Below are 15,535 nucleotides of genomic sequence, written 5' to 3' on the forward strand. Positions count from 1 at the left end.
GATTAACAACTAATCTTTCAGCAGAAACACTGCAAGCCAGGAGGGAATGGCAGGACATATTTAAAGTGATGAAAGGGAAAAAGCTACAAACATGATTACTCTATCCAACAAGGATCTCATTCAGATTCAACAGAGATATTAAACCCTTTACAGACAAGCAAAAGCTAAGAGAATTCAACACCACCAAACTAGCTTTACAATAAATCCTTAAGGAACGTCTCGAGGCAGGAAACACAGGGAAGTAAATGACCTACAATAACAAACCCAAAACAATTAAGAAAATGGTAATAGGAACATACACATCAATAACTACCTTAAATGTAAATGGATTAAATGTTCCAGCTGAAAGACATAGACTGCCTAAATGGATACAAAAACAAGATTCATATATATGCTGTCTACAAGAGACCCACTTTGGACCTAGGGACACATAGAGATGGAAACTGAGGGAATGGAAAAAGATATTCCATGCAAATGGAAATCAAAAGAAACCTGGAGTAGTAATTCTCATATCAGACCAAACAGACTTTAAAATACAGACTATTACAAGAGACAAAGAAGGACACTACATAATGATCAAGGGATCAATCCAAGAAGAAGATATAACAATTGTAAATATTTATGCACTCAACATAGGAGCACCTCAATACATAAGGCAAATGCTAACAGCCATAAAAGGGGAAATTGACAGTAACACAATCATAGTAGGGGACTTTAACACCCCACTTTCACCAATGGACAGATCATCCAAACTGAAAATAAATAAGGAAACACAAGCTTTAAATGATACATTAAACAAGATGACTTAATTGATATTTATAGGACATTCCATCCAAAAACAACAGAATACACTTTCTTCTCAAGTGCTCATGGAACATTCTCCAGGATAGTTCATATCTTGGGTCACGAATCAAGCCTTGGTAAATTTAAGAAATTTGAAATCTTATCAGGTATCTTTTCTGACCACAATGCTATGAGACTAGATATCAATTACAGGAAAAAATCTGTAAAAAACACAAATACATGGAGGCTAAACAATACACTACTAAATAACCAAGAGATCACTGAGGAAATCAAAAGATACGTAGAAACAAATGATAATAAAAACACGACAACACAAAACATATGGGATGCAGCAAAAGCAGTTCTAAGAGGGCAGTTTATAGCAATACAATCCTACCTCAAGTAACAAGAAACTTCTCAAATAAACAATCTAACCATACACCTCAAGCATTTAGAGAAAGAAGAACAAAAAAAAACCCAAAGTTAGCAGAAGGAAAGAAATCATAGGGATCAGATCAGAAAGAAATGAAAAGAAATGAAGGAAACAATAGTAAAGATCAATAAAACTAAAAGCTGGTTCTTTTTTTTTTTTTTAAAGGTTAGGGATCCTTTTTTTTTTATTAACTAATTTATTTATTTTTGGCTGCATTGGGTCTTCGTTTCTGTGCGAGGGCTTTCTCTAGTTGCAGCAAGCGGGGGCCACTCTTCATCGCACTGCGCAGGCCTCTCACTATCGCAGCCTCTCTTGTTGCAGAGCATGGGCTCCAGACGCGCAGGCTCAGTAGTTGTGGCTCACAGGCCTAGTTGCTCCGCGGCATGTGGGATCTTCCCAGACCAGGGCTCGAACCCATGTCTTCTGCATTGGCAGGCAGATTCTCAACCACTGCGCCACCAGGGAAGCCCCCAAAAAGCTGGTTCTTTGAGAAGATAAACAAAATTGATAAACCATTAGCCAAACTCATCAAGAAAAATTGGGAGAAGACTCAAAGCAATAGAATTAGAAATGAAAAAGGAGAAGTAACAATGACACTGCAGAAATACAAACGATCATGAGAGATTACTACTAGCAACTATATGCCAATAAAATGGACAACCTGGAAGAAATGGACATATTCTTCAAAAAGCACAACCTCCCAAGACTGAACCAGGAAAAAGTAGAAAATATAAACCGACCAATCACAAGCACTGAAATTGAAGCTGTGATTAAAAATCTTCCAACAAACAAAAGCCCAGGACCAGATGGATTCACAGGCGAATTCTATCAAACATTTAGAGAAGAGCTAACACCTATCCTTCTCAAACTCTTCCAAAATATAGCAGAGAGAGGAGCACTCCCAAACTCATTCTATGAGGCTACGATCACCCTGATACAAAAGCAGACAAAGATGTCACAGAAAAAAAGAAAACTACAAACAAATATCATTGATGAACATAGATGCAAAAATCCTTAACAAAATACTAGCAAACAGAATCCAACAGCACATTAAAAGGATTATACGCCATGATCAAGTGGCGTTTATCCCAGGAATGCAAGGATTCTTCAATATACACAAATCAATCAATGTGATAAACCATATTAACAAACTGAAGTAGAAAAACCATATGATCATCTCAATAGATGCAGAACAACCTTTTGACAATATTCAACTCCCATTTATGATAAAAAGCCTCCAGAAAGTAGGCATAGAGGAAACCTACCTCAACATAATAAAGGCCATATATGACAAACCCACAGCCAACCTCATTCTCAATGGTGAAAAACTGAAACCATTTCCTCTAAGATGAGGAACAAGACAAGGTTGTCCACTCTCACCAATATTATTCAACAGAGTTTTGGAAGTTTTAGCCACAACAATCAGAGAAGAAAAAGAAATAAAAGGAATCCAAATCAGAAAAGAAGAAGTAAAACTATCACTGTTTGCAGATGATATGACATTACACATAGAGAATCCCAACGATGCTACCAGAAAACTACTAGAGCTAACCAATGAATCTGGTAAAGTTGCAGGATACAAAATTAATGCACAGAATCTCTTGCATTCCTATACACTAATGATGAAAAACCTGAAAGAGAAATTCAGGAAACACTCCCATTTACCATTACAACCAAAAGAATAAAATACCTAGCAATAAACCTACCTAAGGAGACAAAAGACCTGTATGCAGAAAAATATAAGACACTGATGAAAGAAATTAAAGATGATACAAACAGATGAAAAGATATATCATGTTCTTGGATTGGAACAATCAACATTGTGAAAATGACTCTACTACCCAAAGCAATCTACATTCAATGCAATCCCTTACAAACTACCAATGGCATTTTTCACAGAACTAGAACAAAAAATTTCACAATTTGTATGGAAACACAAAAGACACCGAATAGCAAAAGCAATCTTGAGAAAGAAAAACAGAGCTGGAGGAATCAGGCTCCCTGACTTCAGACTATACTACAAAGCTACAGTAATCAAGACAGTATGGTACTGGCACAAAAACAGAAACATAGATCAATGGAACAGGATAAAAGCCCAGAGATAAACCCACACACTTATGGTCACCTTATCTTTGATAAAGAGGGCAAGAATATACAATGGAGAAAAGACAGCCTCTTCAATAAGTGGTGCTGGGAAAACTGGACAGCTACATGTAAAAGAATGTAATTAGAACACTCCCTATCACCATACATAAAAATAAACTCAAAATGGATTAAACACCTAAATGTAAGGCCAAACACTATAAAACTCTTAAAGGAAAACATAGGCAGAACACTCTATGACATAAATCACAGCAAGATTGTTTTTGACCCACCTTCTAGAGAAATGGAAATAAAAACAAATAAATGGGACCTAATGAAACTTAAAAGTTTTTGCACAGCAAAGGAAACCATAAACAGGATGAAAAGACTACCCTCAGAATGGGAGAAAATATTTGTAAACGAAGCAACTAACAAAGGATTAATCTCCAAAATATACAAACAGCTCATGCAGCTCACTATCAAAGAAACAAGCAATCCAATCCAAAAATGGGCAGAAGATCTAAATAGACATTTCTCCAAAGAAGATATACAGACTGCTAACAAACACATGAAAGAATGCTCAACATCAGTAATCATTAGAGAAATGCAAATCAAAACTACAATGAGATATTATCTCACACCAGTCTGAATGGCCATCATTTAAAAAGCTACAAACAATAAGTTCTGGAGAGGTTGTGGAGAAAAGGGAACCCTCTCGCACTGTTGGTGGGAATGTAAAGTGATCCAGCCACTCTGGAGAACAGTATGGAGGTTCCTTAAAAAACTAAAAATACGACCCAGCAGTCCCACTAATGGGCTGGGCACATACCCTGAGAAAACCATAATTCAAAAAGTCATGTACCACAATGGTCATTGCAGCACTCTCTACAATAGCCAGGACATGGAAGCAACCTAAATGTCCATCGACAGATGAATGGATAAAGAAGATGTGGCACATATACACAATGTAATATTACTCAGCCATAAAAAGAAATGAAATTGAGTTATTTGTAGTGAGGTGGATCGACCTAGAGACTGTCATACAGAGCGAAGTAAGTCAGAAATAGAAAAACAAATACCGTTTGCTAACACATGTATATGGAATCTAAAAAGAAAAAAGAAAAAAAGAAAAAATTGGTTCTGAAGAACATAGGGGCAGGAACAGGTATAAAGACATAGACGTAGAGAATGGACTTGAGGACACAGAGAGGGGGAAGGGTAAACTGGGGCGAAGTGAGAGAGTGGCATGGACATATATACACTACCAAATGTAAAATAGATAGCTAGCGGGAAGCAGCTACATAGCACGGGGAGATCAGCTCGGTGCTTTGTGTCCACCTAGAGGGGTGGGATAGGGAGGATGGGAGGGAGATGCAAGAGGGAGGAGATATGGGGATATATGTTTATGTATAGCTGATTCACTTTGTTATACTGCAGAAACTAACACACCATTGTAAAGCAATTATAGTCCAATAAAGATGTTAAAAAAAATTATACATATATAAATCTGAAAAACGCATACAAAATGTCGGAAGGCTAACACAACAAACTGCTAACAGTGGTTACTATGGGGACGGAGAGCTTAATGAAGGACCTTGACTCTAGGGAACTTCTACATTTTAATCTATCTTCTGCGTTATTTTAATTTTTTAAGTTATCATATATTCATGGACTACTTTTTAAAAATATAAATATTTTAACACAGTTTTTCTCAAACAAGTCTTTTACTTGTTTTACACCAGAGGCCAGCTGGGGGTACCATGAAGCAGGCAGACCCTGTCCCCAGCCTCATGAAGCTGGCAGTCTCCTGGGAGACAGGGACAGGGAAACAAGCACTGGTTCAAGAGTGTGGTAAGCCCTGTGATGAGGAGAGAAAGGGCATGTGGGAGCACAGAGCGAGGGCACCTACCCTCACCTAGCAGGTGGCCTGGAAATTTTCTCAAGCCTTAGACTTAAAAAAAGAGTAGAAGTCAGGAGGCAAATGGGGGAGAGGAGAATGAGCAGAAAAGTACAACAGGCAGAGGGAACAGCATCTGCAAAGCCAGAGACCATGGCTCCCTAAGGAAATCCAGAGTGGCTAGAGTTCAAGGAGAGTGGGGAGGAGAAACAAGCATAGAGAGGCAGGCAAGGTCCCATTAGAAACCTTGTAAAGAAAGACCTTGTAAGATCTTATTAAGCAGGTTGGACTTTATCCTAGAAGCAAATATGTATTCAGAGAGGGCCTGAAGCAGAAAGGCTGATGGACCCACCCTTTAGCATGATCAGTTAATCAGCATCTCCTCCTCCAGACTATATCAGCTGTGATGCATGGCATTCTTACTCTCATTGTCTTACAACTGCAAAGTTTTCTCATCTTTTAGAACACTGGGTAGTGTTTTCCTAGTGTCAACTGAAGGAAGACCATCCATCCATCTGTCCCCAGCTTATAACTCCTGGCTCTTATTGCCAACTTTAACAGACACTTTTCCCTAGGGCCAAATACGCCATCATTCCTAAACTACTAGCTATATAATACGATGAAAATCAAACCCAGAAAAAAAAAAAGCCCTTTCTACAAGTTTAGTGTGGAAGAATCTCCTGGTGAAATCCATGGGCAGGTCTGTTTAGCCATTCTAGGCCCTGCGGGGCCCAGGCTGTGTTCTCGAACATTGGCACATACCACAATTAACACCTCAACCCGTCCTTGCCACAGACACTAATCTGTTGGCACCTGCTGGCACTGTCACTCTCCCCTTCCTGCCTCCCACTGCCACCTTCGCTTAAGGTTTCCTCTTATCTTGTGCCCAAACATCTGCTTTAAGGCCACACTCTATCTCTTAAGCTCGGAGCTTGAGTGTTTCCCATGACAATGAGCTCTGTTGGGAATTTTCTCTCCGTTTCTGTAATGTCTGATATTTTTCTCTATTAGGACACATATTCTGACTTATCGACATTTTCACTTTTACAAACTGCATTGTGAAATCACTGTGATTCATGTCACTCGTAATTAGGAACGAAAATTAGGAGAAAACCAATTTAGCTTCTTGCTTTTAGCATGACAAGAGAATAATCCAGAAATTATCCCTAAGATTTTCATTCAGCATTCACCTGGTATTTTACTATCTCAAAGCACCAAAGGCAAATAAGAAATACTATCACCCACTGTTTTGAAATATAGTTTCACAGTTGTTTATTCAGAAATCACACATTTCTTTAAAACAAATTGAGGGTCTTCAGTAAATTCACTATCTTTGTGTAATTTTAGAAGCCAAACATTGATCTTTGCTTCATGACAATCTGGTGTGACATTCCTGAGATAGGACAGATGACTTCTACAACTCTCACTGCCCTGCTGCTCCCTGGTCAGTCTCTATTTTTTTGAAGTATAGTCGATTTAAATATTATATTAGTTTCAGGTATACAGCATAGTGATTCAGTATTTTTACAGATTATATACTCCATTAAAAGTTATTACAAAATAATGGCTATAATTCCCTGTGCTATACAATATACCCTTGTTGTTTACCTATTTTATACATAGTGGTTTGTATATGTTAATCCCATATCCCTAATTTGCCCCTCCCCCTTCCCTATCCCCTCTGGTAACCACTAGTTTGTTTTCTATATCTGTGAGTCTGTTTCTATTTTGCATATACATTCATTTGTATTATTTTTTAGATTCCACATATAAGTAAAATCATACAGTATTTGTCTTTCTCTGTCTGACTTATTTCACTAAGCATAATATTCTATAAATGGCAGAATTTCATTCTTTTTCTATGGCTCAGTACACTGTTGGCGGGAATGTTCATTGGTGCAGCCACTATAGAAAACGGTATGGAGGTTCCTCAGAAACCTAAAAATAGAACTATCATATGACACAGAAATTCCACTTCTGGGTATATATCCAGAAAAAAACCCAAAAACAATAATTAGAAAACATACATATACCCCAACGTTCATAGCAACACTATTTACAATTGCCAAGATATGGAAGCAACCCAAGTTGCTTCATTCAACAGGTGAATGGTCAGTCTCTATTTACCTTCTTCAATAAGGTAGAGATGTGCTCATTATCAGCTCATCAAGAAAACACTGTGAACTGACAGGCATAGACATCTTTTTAAAAGCATGTCTTTCTCTGTTCACTGTACTAGACCCTATTTGGCAGTGGGGAGCAAAAGGAACATGTTGTCTGTCTTGGGTAAAAGCTCTCCAGCATCCCCAAAGAGGTCCTTCACAGTGACATTAATAATCTCAGTATGTCTCAGACTAAGAAACCTGGGGTTGTCAGCACATCAAAATGAACTTTTTCTCAGAAGCAAACTCTCATTAACCAAGCCCAATGTCTGATGTGCAGACATGTCTCCATTTATGTTGTTTCCCTTATGTGTGTTTGGCAGAGCCCTCATTTCTTATTTAGAGCTTTTATTATCATAGACAAGCCACATTCAGAATAGAAAGGGTTTCAATGCTCAGTAAGTATTACTGAAGGCTGACACTGAAGTTGACAAAAGCTGTAGTAGCAGTACCCAGTGTTGATTCAACACTGTTCCCAGCATGGTACTGAGGGCTTTACTAGCATTATCTCATTGTGACCCTCACAATAACCTTATGGAGTAGTGATTGTTATTATCACCGAGGCTTAGAAATGTTAATATAACCACAATCCCACACGTAAGAGTTGTTACAAAAATGAGATGCTGTGGCTGAGACTTCTAGATGTCCACCAAAATCTGTCCATCACTTGACCATAACAATAGAGTTGTGGCTGGGCACATGGCCCCCTAGGCAGAAACTATTTCCTCACTGTCCTTGCAACTAGATGTGGCTACTTGACTAAGTATGGATAAATGAGATTTGAACTGAAGTAACGTATACAACTTCTTAGTCCTCTCCAACTTAAAAGATGAGTCCCTTGTCCTGCTAACACTCTCCTTCCCTTCCTGTGAATTGGAACTGGACTTGGAGATCACCCAGCTTTGATCTAGAGTTACTCTGTCAAATACAGTAACCACTAGACACCTGTGGCCATTTAAATTTAAATTAATTAAAATTAAGCAAAATTAAAAATTTAGTTCCTCAGCCACATTTCAACGGCTAGCCACATATGGCTGGTGACTATCACTGTACACCACAGATGTAGAACATTTCCATCATCACAGAAAGTTCTACTGGGCAGTACTATACAGTTGGTAACCACAAAGCAATGAGATGGAAGGATCCTGGATTCCAAATGACCCCATAGAACAGAGCTGCCCTGCTAGTCTACACCAGTTGAATTGTAACATGGAGGAGAAATAAACTTCTACTTGATTTAAGCCAGTGTATTTTGGGGGATATTTGTTACAGCAAATTACTTTTTACCCTAATACAGAAAACTAGGGGTGTCACTGCCAGGTAGTTCAGCACAACAGCCAGTGAGTGGTGGGTCTTTCTCACCCGCCCCATGGTTTCCACTGCCTAAAGACTGGACATTTGTGTTTTGATTATTTTAGATCTGGTCCATGATGTCCCACAATTTTGACCTGTGCAGATCACCTTCTTCTCATTCTACAGCATCTCCTCTCTCTTCCTCTACCTGTTGGATGTTGTTACCATCTGATACATTGAAATATTTATAGAGCTCTATAAATATGGGCATAATGCAGCCTGCAGATTCTCCCAAATGTGACCAAAACACCTCAATTCTCTCCTGTATCATTTCCTATAGGAAGTTTACTTCTAACATGTGTGTATTCTGACTGTATGCAATTTTCCAAAACATCCCTTGCTTGGCAAGTCAGTAATCTACAATGCAGAACAACTCTTACAAGGAGTGAAATACTCCCTATGAATAAGGCCGCCAATCCTCTTGTTTCCCTGTAATGACGCAACATGGACAGACAACTCATAGCTGGAAATGGCCCTATTCATTCATAAAGAGAAATCACTGTCACGGTGAATGGAAATAGAACACATTCCCATGATCAGCGCCTTCTCTCCCTGGGGCAGAGCTACCTGTGAAGCCAGGTCAGCACCAAATTGTTGCTTGGGGAATGTGGGCTCAGAACAAATGGAGCTCAATATACAATTCCAGTGGTTGAAGGCACCTGAATAGGACAGGCTGTCATGCCTGGTCAACGGGACCACAATACTCAGAGGCACTGGCTCAAGCTACCCTACCTAGTGGAGGATGGGGCCCACCAACATATCTCTGGAACTCCTTCCTCACTTTCACGACTGAACAGTGCCCCCTACTGATTGACACATTCTTCTAGATATATTTGATCAGGCCTAGCTGAATCTGAGAGCAACTCAGCCTCTGAACTCAGCTTGATTTTGAGGTTCTACTTTCAGAGGGCAATCTTCCTACCCCTTATTTCCAAATTCTTGGGAAAAACACACCATAGCTCATACACTAGAGCATATTATCATAAGCAAAGGGCTTTGATCATGGGATTCTGAGCAGAGCCTCACACTTGTTTCCTCTGGACTGTATGAAATCTTAACAGCAGGGATAATACATTTTTGAGGTTCAGATAGCCTACAGTGAAACAGAAGTAAAAACTCTGGATAGTGCACTCGATATACCGCTTGGAGAGAGTTTGGGAGGCTTCCGGGCCAGAATCCATAGAAAAAATATAATTGTCATTTCTCAGAAAACACAGAGGAAATTCCTAAAATTGTCACAGCCTTAACCTGATTTGGCAGAAGAAATCACCTCCACCAAGGGGTGGTCTAAGTGTGGCCACCTTCACCAAAGGCTTGGGGATCCAGTCTCCCTCTGCTGGTTATGGCCCAGGAATGTAGGAGTCTCTAAATTCCTAGGCCACCTGCCAGCTTTATGCTAGCATTTCAGGACCACTTCTTACTATGAGAGTGACTGCTTTATTAATAATGAATCAGTTCAACAGACATGATGAAGAACCCATGCCCTGCCCTTAGGATTTACATTTTCCTGTAGACCAGAAGTCTGTGGATCAGTGCCAGGGAAAAAATTACTTGGAGAATTTGTTTTTAAAAAAGAGAGAGAGCAAGAGAGATTCTTGGAGCTCCAACCTTGAGGTTCTGATTCATTAGGTCTGGGGGGTGGTATGGTCCAGAAATTGGCATTTTTAACAAATGCTGCAGAAGAATCTGACACATAGTCAAGTTTTGGAACTAGTCTTCAGAACAGTAATTTCCAAACTGAATTCCCATCACTCTTGTGACACTCTGAAGGATACAGCCTTGGTTATGTGCAAGTCTTACCATGCCAGCACTAACTGTACCCATAAGCTCCCATTGAGAGAATACATTACAGTGTACATGAGAATGGTTTTAACTAGGAAGGGCCTTAAACTGACTCTAATAAATTTATTTTAAAGTCAACTATTGTTAGTAACAAGTCACTTGTGAATGTGTTGATAGCAACACATCTATATCATAGCTGTTCCACGGTGGGGTTTGAAGACACAGCATCAGTCACCTCTTCTGGAAGCAATGGGAGTTTTCGGGGTAGAAATCCTCAAGGTCTGGGAGATGACTGTCCTTGTCTTGGGTAGGGAGGTAGTTTATCTTAATTTCTTCTGGTTGGGATGTAACTTTCCTTTCTCACACTCATCACTTTTGAGTCTCTATTAATGCATCACTAAAATATTCATTTGGATTACAGAAATTTACTCCCAAGTGGTTCTCCTTCCACATTTCCATGTCCTGCAGGACCAGAATGGATCTATTCATCTCAGCACCTGTGCTGCACAAAAAAAATGTTTGGTGGACTGGACTTTTGGATGCCTTCTATCTCTTTCATTTTCACTTAGTCTCTCATGGGATTGCAATGGTCTTTATTTTCCCAACATTTTATTTTGAAAAATTTTAAAAGGAAAAGTTGACTCACCACCAGATTATCTAATTGTTATATATAATCTGTTTTATCACATAATTCTTCATCTATCAATCCATCTTATTTCTGATCCATTTCAAAGTAAGTTGTAGATACCATTACATACTGCCTCTAAACACTTCAGCATGCACATCAACTAGAATACAAAATTTGTCTATGGGAATTTTTTAAGGTAAAATTTACATACAGTGAACTGCAATAATCTTAAATGTACCATTTGCTGAATGTTGACAAACACAAACCTCCATATGATCCACACACCTACAGAGATATAGAACATAGAAAATTCCCTCAAGCCTCTTCCCAGGCAATTCCCACCTCCATCCCTCAGAGACAACAATGCTCTTATTTTTTTCCACCATAGTAAATTTGACCTGTTCTAGAGCTTTATATAAATGGAGTTATACAGTATTACTTTTTTGTGCAACACAGATAACACAAAATGTAATCTGGCTTCCAGAAAATTGGGATATTTTATCACTCTTAGGAAACCATTAGGCAATACTGGGCCAAGCAATCTCAAGCCCAGCTCAGAGATTTTAATGGTTAGTTCCAACCCAGTATCAAAAAGCTCCTAGTTCTGGTCCCTCCTTACATCAATCTCCTCCTAGTTCTGGTCCCTCCTCACATCATAACAACATGCATCGCATAATATGCGATGCAGAGAAGAACAGAGATGAAAGCTTTAAAAAAAATTTTCCACCACCTAGAAATAACCATTAACATTAGGTAGAAAATCACCCTAGGTATATTTCCATGAGAGAAAGATGGGTAGGATGAGGGACACATACGTGATACAATCAAATCCCACACACACCAGGTGGGTGACCCACAAAGTGGAAAATAATTATATCACAGTTTCTCCCATAGGCGTGAGAGTTCTGAGCCTCATGTCAGCCTTCCCAGTCTGGGGGTCTGGCACTGGGAGGAGGAGCCCCCAGAGCATTTGGCTTTGAGGGCCAGCGGGGCTTGATCACAGGAACTCCACTGGACTGGGGGAAACAGAAACGCCACTCTTGGAGGGCATACTCAAGGTCTAGTGCCCACCAGGACCCAGGGGGAAAAGCAGTGACTTCATAGGAGCCTGGGCCAGACCTACCTGCTCGTCTTGGAGGGTCACCTGAGGAGGTGGGGGGCAACTGTGGTTCACTGCGGGGACAAGGACACTCATGGCAGAGGTACTGGGGAGTACTCATGGGCATGAGCTGTCCTGGAGGCTGCCATTTTGACAAGGTCAAATGCACAAACATTTGCGTTATAGGAGTCCCAGAAGAAGAGGGAAAGAAAGGGCCTGAGAAAATATTTGAAGAGATAATAGCTGAAAACTTCCCTAATGTGGGAAAGGAAACAGTCACCGAAGTTCAGGAAGCACAGAGCCTCGTACAGGGTAAACCCAAGGAGGAACACACCAAGACAAATATTAATCAAATTGACAAAAATTAAAGACAAAGAGAAAATATTAAAAGCCACTAGGGAAAAGCAACAAATAGCATACAAGGGAATTCCCAGAAGGTTATCAGCTGATTTTTCAGCAGAAACTCTGCAGGCCAGAAGGGAGTGACACGATAAATTCAAAGTGATGAAAGGGAAAAACCTACAACCAAGAATACTCTACCCAGCAAGGCTCTCATTCAGATTCGAAGGAGAAATCAAAAGCTTTAGAGACAAGCAAAAGGTAAGAGAATTTAGCACCACCAAACCAGCTTTACAACAAATGCTAAAGGAACTTCTCTAAGTAAAGGGGTTGGGGGGAGAGGCCACAACTAGAAATAAGAAAATCACAAGTGGGAAAGCCCACTGGTGAAGGCAAACATACAATAAAAGCAGGAAATCATCCACACACAAATATGATATCAAAACCAGCAACCATGATGAGAGGAGAGTACAAAGGTAAGAAATGGGAATTGCATTTGAAATTAAGAGACTAGCAACTTAAACAACCTTGTACATATATAGACTGCTTTATCAAAACCTCATGGGAAATGCAAACCAAAATACTACAATAGCTACCCACACAAAAAAGAAAAAGCAACCCAAACACAACACTAAACATGGTCATCAAACCACAAGAAAAGAGAACAAAAGAGGAAGGGAAGAAAAAAGACCTACAAAAACAAACCCAAAACAATTAATAAAACGGCAATAAGAATATACATATCAGTAATTACCTTAAATGTAAATGGATTAAATGCTCCAACCAAAAGACACAGATTGGCTGAATGGATACAAAAACAAGACCTGTATATATGCTATCTACCAGAGACCCACTTCAAATCTAGGCACACATATAGAATGAAAGTGATAGGATGGAAAAAGATATTCCATGCAAATGGAAATCAAAAGAAAGCTAGAGTAGCAATACTTGTATCAGAAAAAATAGACTTTAAAATAAAGACTGATACAAGAGACAAGGAAGGACACTACATAATGATCAAGGGATCAATCCAAGAAGAAGATATAACAATTATAAATATATATGCACCCAACATAGGAGCACCTCAGTACATAAGGCAAATGCTAACAGCTATAAAAGAGGAAATTGACAGTAACACAATAATTGTGGGGGACTATAACAACCTACTTTCATCAATGGACAGATCACCCAGAGAGAAAATCAATAAGGAAACAAAGGCCTTAAATGACACATTAGACCAGATGAACTTAACTGATATCCATAGAACATTCCATCCGAAAGCAGCAGAATACACTTTCTTTTCAAATGCACATGGAACATTCTCCAGGATAGATCATATCTTGGGCCATAAATCAAGCCTCGGTAAATTTAAGAAAATTGAAATCACATCAAGCATCTTTTCTGACCACAACGTATGAGATTGAAATCAACTACAAGAAAAAACTGCAAAAAATACAAACAAGGGAGGCTAAACAATATACTATTAAACAACTAATGGATCACTGAAGAAATCAAAGAGGAAATCAAAAAAATACCTAGAGACTAATGAAAAGAAAAACACGACTATCCAAAACCTATGAGATGCAGCAAAAGCAGTTCTAAGAGGGAAGTTTATAGCAATGCACGTGCTAGCAAGGATGCAGAACAACTGAAATTCTAAAACACTGCTGGTATAAATGCAAAATGGTACTGGTACTTTGGAAAACAGTTGGGCAGATTCTTTAAAAAGTAAACATATGTTTACAAGATCCAGCATTCCCACTCCTATGTATTTACCCAAGAGACATGAAAAGTTAATGTTCACACAAAAACCTACATGCAAATATTTACAGCACCTTTATTCATAATCACCAAAAACTGGCAAATATCCCTCAATTGGGGAATGGATAAACAAAATGTGGTATGTACATTCCATACAATGGAATACTACACAGAAATAAAAAGAAACAAACTACCGATACACACAACATAAATGAATCTCAAATGCATTATTAAGGAAGCCAGGCTCAAAAGTCTACAAACTGTATGATTCCATTTATGAAGGCAAACTATGTGGGCAATAAATAGATCAGTGGTTGCCAGGAGCTGGCACACTGGTTGGGTGGGAGAGGACTATAAAGAGGCAGTACGAGGGAATTTTTGTGGTGATGTAACTTTTCTAATCTTTGATTGAGATGGTCATTAAATGCATTTATCAAAACTCATAAAACTATATACTAAAAGGGGTGAATTTTGCTGAAAAAAAAAGGGCAGTTCATAAAAGAAAAACATGTCATATGGAAGAAACTTTAGAATAACCCACTCAACTGGTAAGAGGGAAAACTCAGGAAGGGTAAGTGATTAACACAGTTTTATCTAAGGTAGTAGGAGTAGTGAGATGAGAACCAAAGTCTCCTGACCCGTCCATGATCCCTTCTACTACAGCAACATTTTCCAGTGCTGTTTTACCTTGACCCCCAGTAAGAAATACACCATTACCATAAAGTTGGCAGCTTAAACCAACACTCATTTATTATCTTACAGTTCTGCAGCTTAGAAGTCTGGCACAGTGTGACCATATTATCTGCTCAGGGTCTCACCAGGCCAAAGTGAAGGTGTCAGCTGGCCTGGGCTTTTTCTGGAGGCTCTAAGGGACAACCCATTTCCAAGACCAGGCAAGTTACCAGCAGAATTCAGTTCAATGCAGTTGTGGGACTGAGGTCATTTCCTTGCTGGCTGTCAGCCAGCAGTTGTTCTCATCTTCTAAAGGCTGCCACATTCCTTGGCTCATGACCCTCTCCATCTTCAAAGCAAGCAACAATAGATCATGTCCTTTTCATGCTTTGAATCTTTCTGATGTCCTCTTCTGCCACATCTCTATAACTTCTACCCTCAGCCAGGAGAAAGCTCTGCTTTTAAGAGTCCATGTGATTACTTTGGGGCTGGCCAGATAATCCAGGATAATCTATTTTAAAGTCTACTGATTAGTAACCTTAAT

The 15,535-nt window shown here is 39.2% G+C and overlaps 1 protein-coding gene across 1 annotated transcript in view; it reads right to left on the bottom strand.

Annotated features, from left to right (window-relative positions):
- POLE4 (DNA polymerase epsilon 4, accessory subunit) overlaps nt 1–15,535 on the bottom strand; it is a 200,084-nt gene that overhangs the window by 170,275 nt on the left and 14,274 nt on the right. Inside the window, exon 4 of the transcript XR_014254390.1 lies at nt 11–15,502. The gene's annotated coding sequence lies outside the window, so the exon portion shown is untranslated. The remainder of the gene's footprint in view (nt 1–10; nt 15,503–15,535) is intronic.

The sequence above is a fragment of the Balaenoptera physalus genome (genome assembly GCF_965194825.1).
Source record: "Balaenoptera physalus genome assembly, chromosome: 15".
NCBI classification, from domain to species: Eukaryota; Metazoa; Chordata; class Mammalia; order Artiodactyla; family Balaenopteridae; genus Balaenoptera; species Balaenoptera physalus.